General features: G+C 41.4%; 1 protein-coding gene across 5 annotated transcripts in view; it reads left to right on the plus strand.

Moving 5' to 3' along the window:
- The window catches only part of LOC100117840 (neuropeptide F receptor), an 88472-nt gene that overhangs the window by 29908 nt on the left and 38278 nt on the right, over positions 1 to 20286 (plus strand). The window lies entirely within an intron of this gene.

Consider the following 20286-nt stretch of genomic DNA (forward strand, 5'->3'; position numbering starts at 1 on the left):
CAAAAAAGTTGTAGCTATGTGAAAACAAGATAAGTCAAACGAAAGCAAGTGGATTTTAAAGCGCTGTTCCGACAACACTATCTCGAACTCATTAAAGTCCTTAAACGAATGGTCACACGAGTATAGAGTGGACATTTTCGCAAATCAATTGCTCTTGGTTCCAGGTGCAACTTTTTTTTCGACGCACGGATTTTTGTTTACTGTAGTTTTGTAATCATTCGGCTCTCCTAAACTTTAATGGGGGAAATCGAAAGGGTTTTTATCGGAGCAGCCACAGTATTCAACGAAAATGGTCAAAGCTTATATAATAGTTAGCTCCTAAACGTTTGTAACGTTGGCTTGAATAATTTTAATAGTAGCCTGTAAATTGATATGCATTTATTATAAGGTTTATATGCTGCTTATAAATATCAAAGTTAATTTCAAGCCGAGAAGTAAATTTTGATAATGTTTATTGATATTAAAAGGTTTTATTTATTTTATTCATAATCAAAAAGAATTTTAAAGTGATTTAATCATAAATCTCCACATAATTATTATTATGTTTCGCTTTATTGGTGATGTTTTCAATTGCAAAAAGCGAGAGGGCGAGAACTAAAGGAATCTTCTATATTATAGTCGCAGCGCAAACATGTTTATCTTGGGGACTAAAACAGCGAGGCGCAGAGTTTATGAAGCTATATATCTAATCTGCGCTTCTTCCTGGCTCATGCTCTTGTTCTTGTACTCTCGTCTTATAATATGTATATCGAGGATACAACCAAGTCAAACACTCGCGAGAGAGGAACTGCATTGTATCGACGTATTCTCTGTATTTTAAAGTAAAAATTAAATAGTAGTTTATCGATATGTTCGTAATATTTATAAGTGTACAAATTTTTGTTTATTTCAGTTTTTAAAATTCCCGGCAGTCACTTTTATCTCTTTGAATAAATAAGCGTAGCTTTCTGTATTTATAGCTCGAAACAATTTTTCGACATCTATATCAATATTGATTTTAAACGTTTGCCGCACTTGATTTTTCTTTTTCTAGACTAAACTATTTCAAAATACGCTGCAAAAATATCAGAACTATTTTTTTCAATGCAAAGTCGAAGCTGCAATACTGTTCTGCAAACTGTCTCGATTCGATTCGATCGATAATCGATTAATAACTCTCCAAATTGAGAAACTAATATCCAACGGTGACCATCGAATCTGCCAATCACGAAAGATACACCAAAGCTCAGCAACTTTCCTTGACTAAAGTCACCACAAGAGGGTTATTATTACAACGATATACCCTATGAAATTAGAAAAATTGGATTTTCCGATTGTCCTTAACTTGGATTGAATTCGCGAGACAGGACTATTAGCTGGTTTGGCTTTCTCAGCTATAATTACTTTCTTCTGTTTGACTTGGACATTTCCGAATGAGATACGAATTTTCAGATATGCGGGACATGCGTCCCTTTATTTTATCGCTGCGTGAAAGTTCGTGCTGTGTGTTTAAAGAAAGCGAGAAGTGATTTATGCTGGTTCGTTAAGAATTGCCACTCGAATCTCTCAGTTTTGTAAGTTTTAATTGCCCTGTACAATTCTGGTGCTTGAAGTTCTCGAGATTTATTAATGTTCCGTTAGAGTCTGACAGAGTGTGTTGCCGTAGGATATTCAAGAATGCAATACCATTTCGAATTTTCCAGAGGTGAGACTTTGCAATAGCCCAAAGCTTGAAATATGTAAAACAAGCGAATATCAGCAACGTCGCGCACTCGGTGTATCTCGAGATAAGACAGCAAATGCATTTCGCTACCGGAATATAAGCTGGCCCCTTTCTCATTCGAGAGAGAGAGAGAGAGAGAGAGAGAGAGAGAGGGAGAGAGAGAGAGAGAGAGAAAGAGAGAGAGAGAGAGAGAGAGAGAGAGAGAGATTAGATAGGGCACACGCGGATCGGGGTGACGATAACACTCTGTGCTTATTTTATTCGACGCGTATACACTCTTTTTATTTTTTTCGAGGAACGAACGATAAAGGACGAGGGGATGACGAGGAAAGCCGCGATAACCTGGAAAGTGCTTAGATGGATTCGGAGGAGCTTTTGTGCGTTGGGTTGGTTTGATAAATAAGGTGATAACGCATTGTTTCCGGAAAGATGAGTCTGGTCATCTCTATACTTCGATGTTTCGGGATGTGAGGTGCTCAGAGAGAAAGAATTGCCTTGATTACTTTTAATTTTTTCTGGTGTACTACTAATTGATCTAAATTTATAAAATAATTTCAATTATGTAATCATTGTTTCTTCTTCGATAAAGATATTATTCCGGTGAATAGCATCAATCGCCAGAGCTTAAAAATAACCCATATTATACAGCTATCTTTTCCATGTCTGCCGCAAGCAATACAACTTATTCGACGACGTACAAGCCAATGTCTCGACCTTTCGCGAGCTCTGGCGTGGCTAATCGCTTACAAGACCACAGCTTTTCCAGTACACCTCGAGGGAGAAGCCGCTTACATAATGGCCTGTATGCCTCATTACTTGTCGAGCGCGGGTGTTGCATTTGGCCGTCGATCGTAATAGCTATATTGGAGAAGAAGAAGAAGAAAAAGAAGAAGAAGAAGAAGACGTGCGTTTACTTTGCCTGTCGTGAGTTCTGTCCGTATGTACGTAAATATTATTGCTAGCACGTCTTGCTCCGCTGCAATTTTCAGAGCAAATGTTTGTTGAAAGCCACCAGTGAATATATATATTGATGGCTATTTGGTTTTCTAATATTTGTGGCTCTCTCGTGCTCTTTTAAGGATGGTTCATTTGTTTTGTGTTGGCTGAAGTAATCCGGATGATTGACTGCGACGTATGAAATGTTTATTGGCACAACTAATCTTTAGTATTGTGATTGATTTCCTTAAAGCTAATGAAGGAGTACATCGGGTTTTTTTTTTGTATACGATACGGCATTCAAGTTATTAATCGTATTTTCGTTGACGTTTGCCGTTTCAAAATGTCCTTGATGTATTATAATACCATACAAAATTTTGTAATCTTCAAAACATGAGCTTGGAAAAGAAGACAAGCGAAGCTACTTTTTAAATCTTTCGAAGACGTAATAATAGCACTAGAAAAAAATTAAATTTCACGATGAAAGTTCCTCGTACATTTTCATTAACAAACCAAAAAAAAGTTTCCCACTCTACTTCATTTGTAAAACTTTCTTCGAGTCTCGCAATAAGTTCCAAAATAAATATTCCTGGTACACGATACCTTCACATCGACTGCACTAAATTTCTAAAACACAAGAATCTTTAAAACACTTCGCTCTACTTTCAACTCTCGAAAATTTACCTAGATTTAATTCACCAAGTCGATCACATCGTCGACAAAAGCCAAAGTTTCTTGCGCAACGACCTTTGCCATAAAAATCACCTTACGACACACACACACACACACACACACACACACTCCCAATGAATAATCTCTTAATATCAGCCCGACGATAAAATTAATACAAATCCATTACCTCCCTCGCGCTCGCGGCCAATCAATTTTTCATCAACCCCTCCATATAAAGGCTCGTAAAATAAAAGCGAGCATTACCGCGCGCGCTTGCGAGGGAAAGGGAAAGAGAGACGAAAAGGAAAAAATCGGTATGTACGCGAGCTCGTAAAATCGACAGTCGCCTGCATATAAATACGTGCGCGATGCGACGCCGGCGCAAGGAAGTATAAAGGGAGGAAACGACGAGGGCATAAAGAAGCGTTGCGCTCGTCGTCGTTCCGCGGTATTTACAACTTTGCGCCGCGGCCCTTATCGGACCGACAAAAGGTGGGAGGATGGTTATGCAGGAGGTATACATGTTGCTACATGCCGTACGGGATACCGGTATGCATGTCTTGGGATATTCAATGGGGAGGATAACATTTTTTCGAAGTATTTGGATGAACTATTGCGGGAACAGAATCGCCTTTCGCGACGGTAATTGTAATTCCTTCTCTTATTATGCATAATCGTGAAATTCCACTTAGCTCAAACAAACTGCAGTGAATGGAAAATAAAACAGCAAGATTTTTCGTTCTCCCTAGCACAATAAAACTTAACCGGTATGCCACTTACACGATCCTATCTTTTAACAAGGTACATTTCCCTAATTGTCTCTGCCGACCGCTACACCCAAACACAAATACCCAATTCGCAAGAGTAGAAAATTATCCGTACTTTCATCTCGAGATAAAAGTGAACTGCCGCAATTCAGTGTACCTCTCGTTCTTTCACATCTCTCCAAAGGGCATTTAACGAGAGGGCGAGAGGGTCACTTTAACATTGCATATCTATACATCGCATAAACTAACATTGCTGCACATTTCGAAAGCTAAAACTTCAAGCAAACGTTCCGATATTCATACGAACTCGATACTCCAGGATTCAAGCCCCCAATGGAAATCTGCTCACACTCGGGCAAAGCAAACACGAAGTGCGAGACTTAGTGGAATGTGTGTCCCCGAAGTTAGCCGATCTCGCGAGATCGGTCAACTGACACACTTCCTCGCGGTATAATCTTCCGTAGCGAGTGTCGAGGGCAAACGACTGGTCATTTACGAGAAGATTACACTTAGGCCAGCCGTACGGCCGATAACGTTAACGAGCTCTCTCTCTCTCTCTCTCCCTCTCGTAAAGACAATAATACGGACGAGTTGGCTGCGGGCTTGTGTATAGTCGGCGACGACAGGATTAAAGGATGTGCGCGGGCGAAAGAGTGAGAAATTGAAAGTCTTACGGAGACACACCGTACGTGTCTTAGGTAACATCTTGATGAATTTTTCGTACATCGTACCAGACTGCAGAGTTTGGACGGTATGAAAAGTATAAGTAGGTCATTCAGCGCTGCGACGGTATAATTACGTATGCTCGTCCGTTTTGACTCGATCGAATTTACGAGCAATGACAGGTGTTAATTTTGAACAAATCAGTCATCTGTCTGCACTGACAACAGTGTAATTAGAAGAATAAATCATCGGAGCAATAATTCAATATGGCAATTCCGCGAGAAACTGGGCGGAAAGTTTCGCGTATTTTTGTCGACGTTTCTATTTATACGCAAATAAGCCCATCCGCATCTGCTCCGCGAAAAAAATTAAATAAAATAGTGCGGGATGAGAACGAATAAGGAGTATTTGCGGAATCCAGTTAGAATGTATAAAAGAGATGGGAAAAAAGTCAGGACGAACCAATATAGAAGCGCGTGGAAGCGCGTATAAAGAAGAAAATTGAATGGTAGATTGATTAGGTTTCATTATATGTCCTGAAAGGTAATCTCGCTGTAACGCCATTTATACTGCATGTTCGCTAAAGTAATTCAACAATTGGACTATCGAGTACAGCGATGCCAATTGACTCTATTCTCTTCCTGTAGCTGTAGTTCGATAAATTGCCCGACCTTTTTCATTGATGCGTTTAAATATAGTCGGTATGAAGGGGTAAAAGGATGTTTCATAAACATACTTTTTTATTGGAACGTAAGAAAATAACGAGAATATTTTATGCATCTTTTTCTTATGCTGAACAAATTAATATTCTCGGTATATTATACACAAACATATCGCGCAAAAATTGCATCAGCAAAGTAGAAACACGCGTCGGGGGCATATCGAATAAAAAACTTCTCGCCGGAAATTCTATACATACACTGAGAGAAATTTATAGTAAATTTTACTATACTGGATAGGAAATTTTAATAAAAAGTTTGGTAATCCACTCACAGACTGACAGTCTAGTAATTTTTACTAAACTGTATAGTAAATTTTATAAAACTATAAATTTTACTATACTGAGTAGTAATTTTTACCCTGACTAAATTAAATATAAAAATGCACATAGTGGAAAAATTATTTTCAATTATTATATGGCTCTAAATTTTTATGGTTATGGAAGGTTACTTCTTCTAACGCACTTCATTTTAGAGAACATTATCGATTCACTCGCCGCAGTTGATTTTTAGAGACATTAAACTAACCTAGATAAATTTCCTACAACTAAACGCTTAATTATTATACATATTCGCAATTCGCAGTACATATGCTTATACGCTCGCAATTGTTACAACAGGGTTGCTAAACGGACTTATATACTAACTGAGCTAACTTCTTACCGCTTGCGGGTTTTATTTTCCGTGCACCCCCTAGCGGCAGCACACAAAACAGCCATGTTTGCTAAACGCGCATGTGCATAACGCGTCAATACGCATCAGTTCCGATTTTCAGATGAAAAGTACTATACGTTCTATTAAAAATTACTATACTGTCAGGTAAAAATTCATACATTGGCGATTTTCACTATAGTTTCTGTTAATTTTTCCTATTGAGTATGGTAAATTTTATATGGAAGTTTAGTAAAAATTGATATAAATCTAGTAAAAAGGTCAGTTTTGTCAGTCTGTGACGAGATTACCAAACTTTCCAGTAAATTATCATGAACATATAGTAAAATTTACGCACTATTTCTCTCAGTGTAGCTCAGAAAGAGACGGGCTTTACAAAAGAATACACTTAAAAAAATGTTTCTACTCCCGAAGCCAAAGCAGCAACACAGCGGCACAACAGAAAAGAAAAAAGTATAATTGAGAGAAGCGGGAGAGCTGCGAAAGTTGGGGCCAAATTAACCGTCGTACCGCGTCGTGCGGCAGCTGTCGAGCATTAACCCCCCCCCCCCCCCCGCGACAAGGGCGTGTGATAAACAAGAAAAGTTTACGCGTCGTAAAATTCAACAACACGCGCGTCTCAGGCCAACTTCTCGGGCGCGTTCGATAAAATCGATTTCCTCGTGTGTAGGACGATGCCTTCAACGACTCCCAATGCGAATAAATTGTTACGGACAATAACGCGATGATTGATTCGGAGAACGAAATAACGATCTTTTATTTTTTCGATGTAAAAACTTTAATGAAATTGCATAAAACAACGTCTCCTGAATCACGGAACTTTCTTAATAATCCTGCTTTGAATAGGACGTTCTACGCGTCTTCTTGCAGTAGCTCTTTCGAAAGAAAACTCGTTTATACAACGGAAAAAAAACTGGATTGTTATCTGTTTCCAACCGAAGAAAAATATCACTGATACTTTTACACAAGCCAGAGCGAAACCTTAAACTACTCTCGAGACTTATTCACTCCGAAGACGGACGCGCGCGCGAATCGAGATTAGCTCGAGATTAAGAGAAAACTCCTCCGATTACCCAGAGACAAAGGCGTCGGATCAAGAGACAGAGATTTGGATTCATTTATTATGCGCCCCCTCGAGAGAGACAGGTTGAGGAGAAGAATTTTCGAGAGCAGAAATACGAGCTCTTAATTCGCTGCTGCATTATAGAAGAAAGTCCCTGTTTTTCGCGCTCTATTATATTATGAATGTAATTTCTAATGTTATCGCACTCGAAGGGCTGTCGCCTTGATCTGCTGGGGTTAGTCGCTGGAGTTTTGAAATGCAAGGGGCTCTCGGAGGGGTGCATCAATCAGGGCTTTGAATTATTACGATTATTATTCCGAGCGTTTTTATATAGAGGATCCTTTTGGATAATCAAGACGGATTTGCCGGTGCTTTATATGGGCTTATCTCTTTCCTTCTTATGGTTTTAGAGCGTTTGTTGAATTTTCACGTAGTTTTCAATTAATTTCTAATTGAAAAATCCGGGGAGCCTCGACGTTCGCAATATGAAAAGAATTTTTTGCATGAAATGAATACACGTTTTCAGAATAATATTTTCTACACCGCTATCATCTTCTTAACGTGCTCAACGGGAAATATGACGTTTACAAAATTGGTTTTGCGTTTGTATTCTAATGAATTCTGGGAAACTACCTTTAAAAGATCAGAACGAAATAACTTAATGACCCTCGTAGAACAATTATACTCGCAAACAAAGCCGACCGCAAATTCAAACCCCTAAAACAAACCTCAGTCTCACACCTTGACCCTCATACGCACTAGTGTCATTTTCAGTTACCGTAGCGAAGCAGCAGCAGTTCATCCGTTAGGCAAAACAGGACGTGTACACACTCGAGGCTCTTCGGTCCTATAAAGCCCAGTCTTAATCCGCTCGGACGGCCACGCGTCATTTCGTTCCGGAGCTCGGCCTTTGACTCTCCCGTCGGTTATATACACGCGATTCTACAGCGGCTACGTACTCTCGACTACTATATCTCGACCCGATGGCTTTAATGCCTCTGTGTGTCCATCTGGCGACGACTCCTCCGCGGAAATGAAAGCGTAATCGCGAAAATCGTCGAATGAAGCCGATGCTATACGCTCGCTTTGCATCGATGCGGGTTTGCCGATCGATTAGAGGGAAAAAGATGCGATCCCGTGTTCGCGGTTCGCAGGGTTCGAATTGTGCCTATCTGTGTTTGGATTTTTTTTATCTGCTGGCTGTAATCTTGACTGATTATGGAACTGGGTTCAAAGCAGAGCGACTCAAAATAGTATGGTTTTGTATTGAACTACTTTATGTCTGAAGGCGAAGTTTCTCAATACATCGTCATTGTTTTCTGATAAAGTGTATAGTTTATTAGAAGGTCAAACAAACGGTGCGGCTTCATAACTTTTTTTTTCAATTGTTTGTTTCAAAGCTGCGTGGAGAACTTGTTACATCTCAAAGCGCAATCATGTTTGTACTCTGAAAGGCTTTTAGTATAGAAATCACATCGCAGAAAGAGTGTTTGTGAGCGGAGGCATTAATTGGTTGCTCGGCTTTCGAGGTGCTTCATTAAAAGAGGGCCGTAAATTAATTTTATTATATCAGCCGATAAATGGTGACTTTGAATCACTTTGAAAATGAGAATGCCTGTATCAGATTATGAACTCATCGTCGAGGGTTGATTGACTCGGGTGTAATCAAACGACGCTTTTCAATTTCGAAGCGTCTTTCAACGCGCACTTCGTGAAAGACGAAATACAAATTAAATTGAAACCATAGACGTGATTTCGGTCGTATAACACAATATTGCCCGCGATTGCAAATTATGACGGGAACGTGATTACATTTCAGAATTCAACATTTTTCCTCAAATTCGTGAAGTATTTTAATTATAAAAAGAAAGAAAAAACATTGTAATATTTTTTCAGTATTTTTCAGTATCACTCGTGTATATATTTCGTTGCGCATCGAATTTCCGTAATGAATGTACGGCGGATCAAAAAATGTATACGACAAGAAATGTAACGATCCCTTTTCATTAAAGCAACACCGTGACTTACATCCGCTACTCGGAAAAGCAAAAGTCGAATAAAAAAAGGCTCGTATTTGTACGAGGCAAATGAAACGTCTGAGAATAACTGCTAAAATAGTACATTACGATACGTGTGACTTAAATGGTTCTTTTTTACACGGCGCAGTTAGCACCCGAATTTACGCCACATTCAATCGCTACTACGACACACTGTGGGATCCCCCAATTGTGCAAATAACAATTACGATGATTTCGATGCGATGTATGTTCAGGTAGGGGTATGTGCACGTGCATTCATACGCAATATATACCCTTGCTTGTATGGGATAAAAATTTGCTGGCGTGTGTGTGTGTGTGTGTGTGTGTGTGTGTATAGAGAGGTGTACAGAGAAATGGGAGAGGACGTGAGCGAGGTGAGAGATTAAAATAAGAGGATCGAGCTGACAGTTCAGAGGATACTCTTCGTTGTACTCTGGCTTTTGAGCTTTGATCAACTGGATCAGAAGGTGGAACATGAGTGCAAGTGAAATGCATCAAGGCTTTACTCGTAGTGTGTACCATGACAATAGATTGGACCCAATCTACAATCAATGTAAAACACCAAGAGTCAGTAATGTATACGTAAAATCGAGCGAGTCGTCAAAAGCATAAAGTCCGTTTCTCTTTCAAAATTCAGTAGTAACATCAGGTTTCGTTCCGCCACTCCATCAGTCCCATAAATAAAGCCAAGCGTCGAGTGCGTCGAACTAGAAAGCTTCCGATGTTTTCAAACAACCGTATATTATGCACTTCTCTCGCCACGAAAACCAATCGATACCACAGCTAGCTCACAATAACCGAATCCAGCACCTACTTGCAAACGTCCAAACCCCCCAACGAGTGCATTGATTCCCTCGCGTATTTCTCTCCAAGGCTTTTTCTCTCCCGTATAGCAGCTCATAATCTCCCCTTCCCCCCGAACTTCAATTAACAATCTCTTTCTCTATCTCACGTAGTCCACCTTCTCTCTTTCCCCGGCGTCTGCTATAAAATAATGGAAACGTCTGGGCCCAGCACACGATAATAGTAACACAGCTACCGCGTACAAGAGCGACTTTTGCCGGGAAGGAAGCCAACTTCAAAGGGAATGATCGTCGTTACAGGACTTGGAACTGAAACGAATGCGACATACAAAGGTATACACAGCTTCTGCTGCTGCTGACCTCTGAAGGTAGACTCCCTGTCGCGGAATCGTTAAAGGGAGATCCGAGGAAAAAAGCCACGAGTATTTTTTTGGATTCACAACTGTAGGAGACACTTTGCTGCTTGCGTATACTGATTTCACAAAAGCCATAATGAGACACTCTTGTGCGCGGATCATTCCGCGCCAGCTGAGCGGGAGAGAAAAAGCTTTGTAACTTCGTTATATATGCATAGCGTTTAAGAGATGCACAAGTAGGAAAAACGTCCTTCTTTGCGGACTCAACCTTGCTGCTTCTTTATGCTTTCTTATTCGAGTGAGCTTGCGCCTTTTCGCGCTATACCCTCTTCTACTTTGCGTACTTTGTTTTGATGGTTTTGCAATTGTTTCGTGATTTCTTCGAATATCCCGTTGTAAACCCATCAAATATACACGTATTTTTCCGGCCACGAGGACGGAAATTGTTTTTCCCTCTCTATTATTTCCTTGCACTCGCCTTTTTTTCGGTCTTCGTCGTCGCGGCGTCGTCGTGAAACGTTATTTCGCTTCGCTGCGACGCGAAGTCGGAAAGCCAAAGAAATGCTTATACCCCTGACTGCGGATTCTTCTTTTTTTCCTCTCTCCTTTCGGAAAATGTGCTCCGCGACGTTTCAACCCGTTCGCTCACTGAAAGGAAGAGGACTCGAGGGAGGTATTGTTCCTTTTTTCGTATCGAGAGAGAAGTGACGTCGCAGGGCAAACTAATTTTGCGGCGACTATACTGTTAGTGTTTGATCGTGAGATTCTCAAATCGCGAAATACAGCAAGCAAATCAAAATGCTATCGTAACAAACGACGATGATTTCAATAAAAATTCCAATATAAAACTGCCGATCGCTTCGCGATGGCTCTCCTCAGCTCCGTTCGCTCGCTTTACGTCTCATAAAGTCGACTAAAAGATACGGCGCGTATAAGGGGCGCTCAATCAAATTTCGATACACTCGGCCGTCCATCCACAGATCTCCCTAAACGACATTGTAAAGCCTCTCTCTCTCTCTCTCCTTCTCGCCGCTGCAGATCTCGTTGCCGAAGCTCGGCCGAGTTAATCGCAGCTACGGTATATAAGGGCGAGAAAAATCGATGAAAATACATAAGAGGGAAAACGCTCTAGCGCGAGTTATTCCTCGAGAGCCTCTAAGACCCCAATAATAAGCTCTAAATCCGCTCGGCAAGTGCAGACGCGTGCTAAAACTTTATCGTCTTCCCCGTGGCGGCGGCGCAGCGCCGGCAGTCTATATCGCTGCGATCGCTGCGTAAAACTTATATAGCAAGAGAGAGAGAGAGAGAGAGAGAGAGAGAGAGAGAGAGAGAGAGAGAGAGAGAGAGAGAGCTCGCGTTATACATTCTATATATTCTAATGTAATAAATTCTCGGCCTATATAGAAAGTATACATCCGCGAGGCGTAAAAATATACGCTTCTCTGAGTATAGCGCACGTCTTCTCCTTTAATTATATCCGGAGGTATAGTGGTGACATGGACAATTGGCGAGTCGAGTCTGTGTGCAAGTACAGAGAAAAAAAGCTTTGAAAAAGAGTCCGAGTTACTCTTGCCGACGAGGAGGACTACTGAAGGAATTGGCGAGTACGGTATGACGTTTTCTCATTGAATTTTTAACTTATTTGGGACTCCTCTACTTTTTTTGCGGGCGACGATGCGCGGTTTAGAAAAATCCTCACTGGAGAACATGCTTTACTCGGAGTGGACGTCGTAAAAAAAATCTTCCGTGAATACGTTCACTTTTATGAGCGGAAATCGTTTTTTTTTTTTCATCCAGCTTATATAGATGCGTCGTCGAGTGGGGAAAGTTTTAATTGAGGAATTGGAAGTTTCGGTTCATTATGGGATGCTGCTTTTTTAGGATTTACATCAGCTACGAGAAGTAGTCTGTTTATTTCTCTTCCGAATTCTTATCTCAGTTCGGTGTTAAATTTGAATATAATCTACAAAGCTCGCTGCAAATGAAAGATAAATACAATGAAAATTTCGCATGTATTTGCACCTCGAAATTCGATAATGAAGCAAACTTCATCGATGAGTTGTGTGCATGAAATTAATCCACAGATAAAGTAATTTGTTTCTTAATTGAGTTCTGATTAAACGAAGCTGTCGAACGTATATACAGTGTCGAGGGAGAGGGGGAGATTTAAATTGATTTAAATTGTAGCGAAAATAGACTTACGGATTTTAATTAAAAAGGCAAAGAAATTGCAGTCCCCGGTAAATTAGTAATTTTCACTTCCAACGCTTCATTAGGGCTTGTTCTCGCCAGAATAGAAATCTCACGTGCAGCAAAAATGCCTTTGTATAAATAATAATGGGAAATAACGAGAAGTGCGCATGATAATAGAGCGGCCATGATAAAGGAAGTTTTTTGTTTTTCGCCTTCGCTCCGCAGCGCTGCTTCTGGTCTTGCGTATAATTATATTCCTGGAATATCGCTTATTATTATATCTCGTTTTTCTAAGCTTTGCACAAAAGCTCGTAATTACAGTGTGAAGGGCTCAGAGATGTGTGTAAAACTACTCGTAAAAATTTCATTACTCGTATGCAAACTTTTTTTTTTATAAAATCTAGATCCAACGGAGATATTTTCATCGAAGCAGTCATTTGGTGGTTGAAGTGCCCGACAAAAGGACTACATTTGCTCCAACCTGAAGACATCCCACGTGTGTTCCTGTCTCGGTTCTCTTGCCGGCTCGAACTTTGTCGATAGAAAAGGTGAGCGTCGTTTGAAAAGCCGGAGGCAGAGATCGGGAGAGCCACTTTTGCGGATCGTCGAAGGCGGCGGCGGACACGTCGGCGGGGGCCAGATTGTCCTCGGCGCGTCGGAATTGAGTTTACTCTCAATACCTTTGTCTTTGTCCTCGACGACGCTCTCGCCTCTTTGCCTATATATTTTTCGCCTTATCATTCTACTCTCGCGTCCTTTGCTTCCTCTCTTTCTTCCATTTCTCTGTATCTTTTGATTCCCCGCGAGTAAATAAACGACTTTTGGAAAGACCCCAGAGAATTTTATCAGTTTCCCGAGCTCGCGCGTGGGAGGGTAATGAGTCGGCTCTGTTGGCCTGTTGATTGTTTACTTCTGGAGTTGTTTTTCAGGGCACGTGGTTCTATTATATACATACGGTATTTTTTTGTCGTGATTCGGTAATTGCGCATTGGTATATTGATTATAACAAACGCGTTCTGTGCATTTCCAAGTCGTAAAAACATCGGATCCATAACTGCAAACGCGCAGTGAAATCACTGGGACAGATTCCACAGCTCCTGCTCAAACACACTCGAATTTGGAATCAGCGCCTTCTCGATTTCGCCCCTCGCAATCAGCAGCTTCCAATCGACTCGAACCCGACGACCATCGAGAATTTATATTTCTCATATAAGCCCATCTAAAAAGCTCCGTCTCGGCGTAATCAAGGATATCGCATAATCCATATAAATGCAAAAGTTCACGCCTATTCTCGTTCCGGGGATGATCAAACGAGGTCCGAGTGTGGTCCAAGTTGTTTTGGTGATGTTATTGCGTCTCTCTATATGCTCTTGAATACCATATGATGTCACAGTTCAAGTTAAATGGTTCCCGACGGGATTCAAATGCAAAGGGATCTACAGCCAAGTTTGATGAGTATACTTCGCGTTATTGTTGTCGGGACAATCGACGTAATTCTGTTTGGATAAGCAGTTCGTCGACCAGTTTTCAGAGCTTTATACAACAAAGCTTCATTAGATCCTTTATCACACGTGCTCAAAAAGTTTCGAATTGAAGAACTACATTAAACACCCCACGGGCAGTTATCAACCTTAAACCGCGCGAAACTCGATCAAACCTCAGTCAAAGTAGTAACAAGTCCCCCATCGTAAAGCTCTCACCCCGTAAAGAAATAAAACTCAAAATTAGCAATGAAACGAAGCGAGTTCAACGAAGACAAACGTTATACTGTCGCGTAGTGTTATCTTATTCGTATACATTTTGAGATAACGCGCAGCAAAAACTTCTTGCCACAACGGATCGCAGCTAAATTAAAAACACTCGGATGAAAAAGGGCGGGAAATCCAAAGTTTGGCGATAATAGCAAGCGCGTGACCCGTATAATCTCCTCCCTCTTGTGCGAAGTCGAGGGGGGAGAGAATGAACGCGGCCTTATATACATTTATATATAGCTATATATCTGCGCGTGTGTGTGTGTATTCATATACACGTCGACATTCCCGCGGTCAAATCGACCGGTAGGAAAATAAAAATTGCTTCTCGGAAGATTATGACTGCGCGCGTATGTGTATATTATGTATAGTTTCGTATAAAAAGTAGTTTATTGCTGGAATCAGGCTGTCAGAGTGTTATATAGCCGGGCTTTATGATTCACGTGATTAAGTTCAAAAAGAGCTCTCACGATATGTCAATGCGGCATTCGAGTGTTTCCAGAATTAACTGCCTCTCGGAGTTTATCGCTGGTTTATTTGATCGTTTTTTTCTCTTCTGGAAAAACTGATGTTTCAGGACGTTGCTGTGTTCCTGGGGGTGCTATATGGCAGATAATTATATTACACGAGAGAAAAAAATCACAAAATTATTAACGCGTTCCGATTTTAGATGCGCTAATTTTCCATCAGCTTCAATCAGATCCGATGTCAATTTGCATACGAATTCGGTACCCACAGCGATTCTCATCCTGATGAGATCCATCCAAATGAAACCCTGAGCAAAAAAAAAGAGCTTCGATAAGGCCACGCGGGGGGTCGAATCGGCGCATTCTCAAAGGCTCGCCCGCCTCGAGGCCGCCTCGTTAAAAGTGTTAGTAGACGAGCAGAGACACTGAGCTCCCGCGATTGGAATGATTGTGGGGATCTCTTCTCGTGCGAAGATTCTCCCCTGCGAGTGATGATTACGCATTTATATATACGCCGCGTGTGCGCGAGCGGTATAATTAAAAAGTTTAATTCCGAGCTGAGTAGAGAGTCGAATAGTCGAGCTTTATCGCAATTATTTATGCGGGATACGTGTCCCGCGGTAATTATGATTCGCTGTTCGGGGTAAGGGCTTACGACTGGAGCCTTCTCGAGTTTATTTACCGGGGAAGACTGATGAAAGTTACTTTGGGTGTATTGTGATTTTCAAGGGGACGAATCCCGATGATCAAGCATGGACGGAGGCGTTGATTACTCTTCGTTAAAAATTTTATGTGGAAGTGTATAGCTTCGCTCGTTAATTGCATCGAATTGAAATTCCGCTTTGAAAAATCTGAAATGCACGTAAAATGACGCAAGCACGTTTGACGGAAAATTAAAAATATTCAACATCGCCTACACGCGATCATAAATCATTCCCGATCACTGATAAAGGAATTCTTCGAAAAGCTATACGCATCACCTTTAGCAACAGCCATACGAGGCGAGAGCTTGCAGGGCAAATTGCAAACTTCACGAAAGCAAAGCTCACAGACGCGCGATTTTACATACGCCGAACTCCCACACTCACAAAGCGCTTCTGCTATACACCCCGAGTATTTATCCGGTTCACTTGCAAGCTCTCGCTCAAAAACTTTGCCTCGCGTATAAAGACGAGCCGTTTGAGTTATCTATTGCCGCGCGCCAGTGTATTTCAGCTGCATAAATATAAACGCTCGATATGAGCTTGCGTAAGTATCTTCGCCCGTATTCATTCGGCCGTGCGAGGATACGTATGCGCATGGAAATGTTTTGCGTTTCGATCATTTGCGAAAAATAAAGGGGCGGAAAGCTTGCCAGCTCCGAGCTCTTGCTAGATGACCGTCTCAAAAGATGCTTTCATATCCTTATGCAGGAGGTCAATTTGAGAGACCAGCTTTGCCTTTGGAATTTTATGTCGGAAAGATAAAGGAGGAATTGTTCTTTTCTCATTTCGCGATGTTAAAGAGTACGAGCCGCTTCAAAATTTGTCAAACGTCGTATAGAAGAATGCGACATTGATATTTTCTAACGGAGTCGCGTTTCGTTCGTTATCGCGACGGGGAATATTGCATTTCTTTCCCCGAATAACACAAGCCTCTTACACAAAAGCCTTCTCCTTTGTCTTTCCGAAAAGATCTCCGTCGATCAGTTTACGTTCAAAAATAGAATATAATGCCCATTATTTCCCTCACACACACGCACACTTGTTTCAACTCTGGCAATAATAAGCTTCTTCGTCGTTAACAACACGAGCTTTCGTAAACAACAGAGCTTTACAAGCTCACCCGTATCGGCTTGCACCATAAAAAAAATAGACTTGATGGCGTGTCCGGCAGCTGTTTTGCTTGAATCTCCTCGTCCCGTTTTGCTTGTACGAGCTCGTATAAGCTCTTACGTACGCAGTCGGAAGCTCACCCATAACACTTACTAGTTTGTTGAACTGCCATTGTTTACGCGCTGTATACGCTCCGGAGCATAGTTCTATCTGCTTCCGATGTGTATGTAGCGAAAAAGTTTAAAACCCGAGGAGGATATATCCCCGGCCCTCTTTTGATCCGGTTTCGCCGATTATCCTCCAGGCTTTCTTTTCAGCTGAAGCGTCGATATCCCCGCGGACTTTTTCTTCGGCGTTCGTTACACAGACGGAAAGTTTTATCGGAGGAAGCCGGCAAATAGAATGGAAAAGTAAAAAGAGATAAGGCCGTAGGCCGGGGGGGGGGGGGGGGAGCCCCCGATGCTGCACAGGGATGAAGAGATGGAAATTGAAAGTGAGCTATAGAGCGCACGAGTATACGTGTATACTTAGACTTATCCTTATCGCGCGGGAAAAGTTTTAATCAAAGTTCATACGGATATATGCTAGCTGTCGAGAGATGAAATTCTCGTTGGTGTATTATTATTGTGCATTGCTGTATCGATCGGATTCGGATACGCACTCGTGGAGTATGTATCGATTATATGAGAGGGATTATGATAACTACGGGCAACGTAATGTGACTATACTCATTATTTTGAGATGAGTTTTCGATCAGCGGGGATTATTATCATCTTTATTTATCGCGGTCAATATGATTAGAGTCGTTTGATACAACGCTAGTATAATTGTACACGTTTGAAAATACTCTTTCCACGTCGATTATTTCAACTTGGCGCAGGTGTAATTACGACCGAGCCATAATTAACAGAGATAATGAATGTGAAGCAACCGTTGAAACGCACACTCCGTCACCCGCAGCACTGTGACAAAGCACATTATTTCGCGAAACAAAACGCAGTCGTTATATTTTTCTCTCTTTTAATTTCCGCATCAATTACATGAACTCTATTTATTGTTCTCTCTCCCCGGCAACTTGTTGCTCTCGAGTCGGCATCAGCAACAATGAGCCGCGTAAAGACCCAATTATCCCGCAATTAAACCCGCAGCTGCAATTTTGGAATTCGTTTCTACGTTTGAAAAAAAGCTCAAAATCGATCGGCCGTCGTTCACTTTCATCCACACGGCGCACATCTCGTCGGCCATCGGCGCGAAAGATGAAATTTATCGACTGCTACAGCGGAAGAAACGAGAGAACGTAAAGGACGTTTTTCGAGGGCCTTTCATTACATCGATTTTACGGAACGGAGTTTTCGAGAGCGAGAGAGAGAGAGATAGAGAGAGAGAGAGAGAGAGAGAGAGAGAGAGAGAGAGAGAGAGAGAGAGAGAAAGCTACGCGCCAGCAGCGCGTACGCATACGGAGCGTGAACATGGACTGATTTTTCGCGTGGAGAGTGCTTAAGCTCCGAACGCTGATGGAGGGATGTACGATGGAAAGTAGATTAGATGTATAATTCTGCGTGATGTTATTCTGTTTTCGTGGATGAAATTTTCGGTTTAAACATATTTTACAAGTTTGAGGTGTATACCCACTTTGAAGAAATTATGTTAAACGTTCTTCAATGGCAGTTGCAATTAATTTTAATTGAGCTCTAATTGCTGTTGTGCGCTTAAATTTTCGCAACGTAAGTATATCAGCTACTGTATACACCGCTCGAAAAAAAAATCAGTGATTCTTTACCACGAGTAAATAGGTCAGCGCGTGCAGATGGGTAAACAATCTGGAAATTGTGCTCGTAATTTATGACTTCGGCTCCGGTCCAACGCAGAGCTTGTTCTATTTGAATATTTGCCGAGTTCCTATATATGAAGTTTTATTAATTAATAGAAGAAAATATATTAAAGTATATTATTATTATTTATAAAAAACAGCTTTCAATAACTTGAGTACTCAGAATTTATGCATACTTCACGACAAATCTCCCGAACATATTACGCAATCGCCATTCAGAGCGAACTTGGCACTTCGATCCCACAACGGCTCCCCATCAGCTGCACCTGCGGTGGGAGGAAATCTCAGCCCTGAAGCTCCGAAACCTTCGTAATTCACTCGAAGCGACTTTCGGTGACAAAAAAAGTATAGGGGATCGTCGTGTGCGGAGAGAGAGATAGAACGAAATTTTCCAAATAACAGAGCCGACGGCTATTTCCGACCTTTCGACGGACGCCTGGATATATGTATGAAAGCATTGGCGAGAAAGTTGCGCGACGAATTCGATTTTGGAGCAAGGAGCGATCACGATGCAAAAATGCTCGGGGATTTCTCGAGAAATGATCGCGAGGGTTGCGAAATACACGTGAACGATGGATTTATTTTAATTATAAACTCGTGGCTAATGCATTGCCTTTCTCCGTGGCTATATAGACACAATAATTAGCTCAAACTTGAAGTTATTACGCCGAACTTCAGCGCACTTAGTTTTCGCAGCGATTCAGAGAGGAGAGCGTAAATAATAGCCTCTTGTCGGGCTTTATTAGGATTTATGCGAACCTGATGAATTCGCCAGGTGATTATTCACGAGTTTTAGCCGGCGCATATATCTAAATTTCGTAACGATCTTTTTGTTTCAGGTAAGAGCTCGATTAATAGTCATCCCCGGCTCCGCGATTTCATGGCACGTAAGTATACGACTAGGTTGAAACCGCTTACAACCTCGTGCTTGGCACCGTAAGAAGTTCCAATTTAAAAAAAATATACCGCCTCCTAAATATTCCCCGACGAGGACTCCTTTGCAGCCTGTGAAAGAGACACGTCGTCGTATTTCATAATTTTCATTAAAATAAAGAAATTGAATTCGCGCTTATCGAGCGAGCCTAATCTAAACGCGAAACGCAAAATTTTCCATCAGCAAAGAGCTGAAGTAACAACAAAAGCACAGCTTTTTTCACGCCGCGACCGACGTATAAATCACGTGTATTCGATTTCGCGGAGGCTCGTAGGTGTGTACCCATAGACAGCCTGCGGATAACAGCGCCGGTTTTTATTTTGCACTCGGTTTTTTTTCTTCTCTGCAGCGCCCCGCCGGCGCTCGTTTCTGGCTTTATGGAGCGTGATAAAAGTTTGGCCGAGAGGAAAGGATGCTTTAGAGGCTCGAGATATTATTTTTTCGGTCGAGGTGCCGAATACCGTCGTTATAGGATGGAAACTAGATGAGACGTCGTTTCGGGAGGCTGGAGATAAAAATTTTGGAGGATATAGACTGATCGTTTTAATTTTATCGTTCGCGCGTATAATATTATATTCGGTTAATACTTTTTTGTATATGACGCTGTACTCGGTGGTGGTGAAATTAAATCGAAGGCGATTTGTATTCGTTTCAGGTTCGTTAAATTGATGAACGCGAGTCGAGTTTAATTAATTTTAATAACGAATGTCGTTATATTGAAATCATATTTTTCACGAATCGAGTCGCTGCGGACGAAATCGAGACATTTTCGTTTCCATATTCAATTTCACCGTAGTAAGGACAATTGTAATATCTCGTGCGCAGCCTTTCGCCAAATTCGAGTAAGCGCATACCTATACATCAATTCGAGAAATTATTGCCGTCCAGGGATCTCCTACTTTAT

The sequence above is a fragment of the Nasonia vitripennis genome, chromosome 4 (genome assembly GCF_009193385.2).
Source record: "Nasonia vitripennis strain AsymCx chromosome 4, Nvit_psr_1.1, whole genome shotgun sequence".
In the NCBI taxonomy this organism is placed as follows: domain Eukaryota; kingdom Metazoa; phylum Arthropoda; class Insecta; order Hymenoptera; family Pteromalidae; genus Nasonia; species Nasonia vitripennis.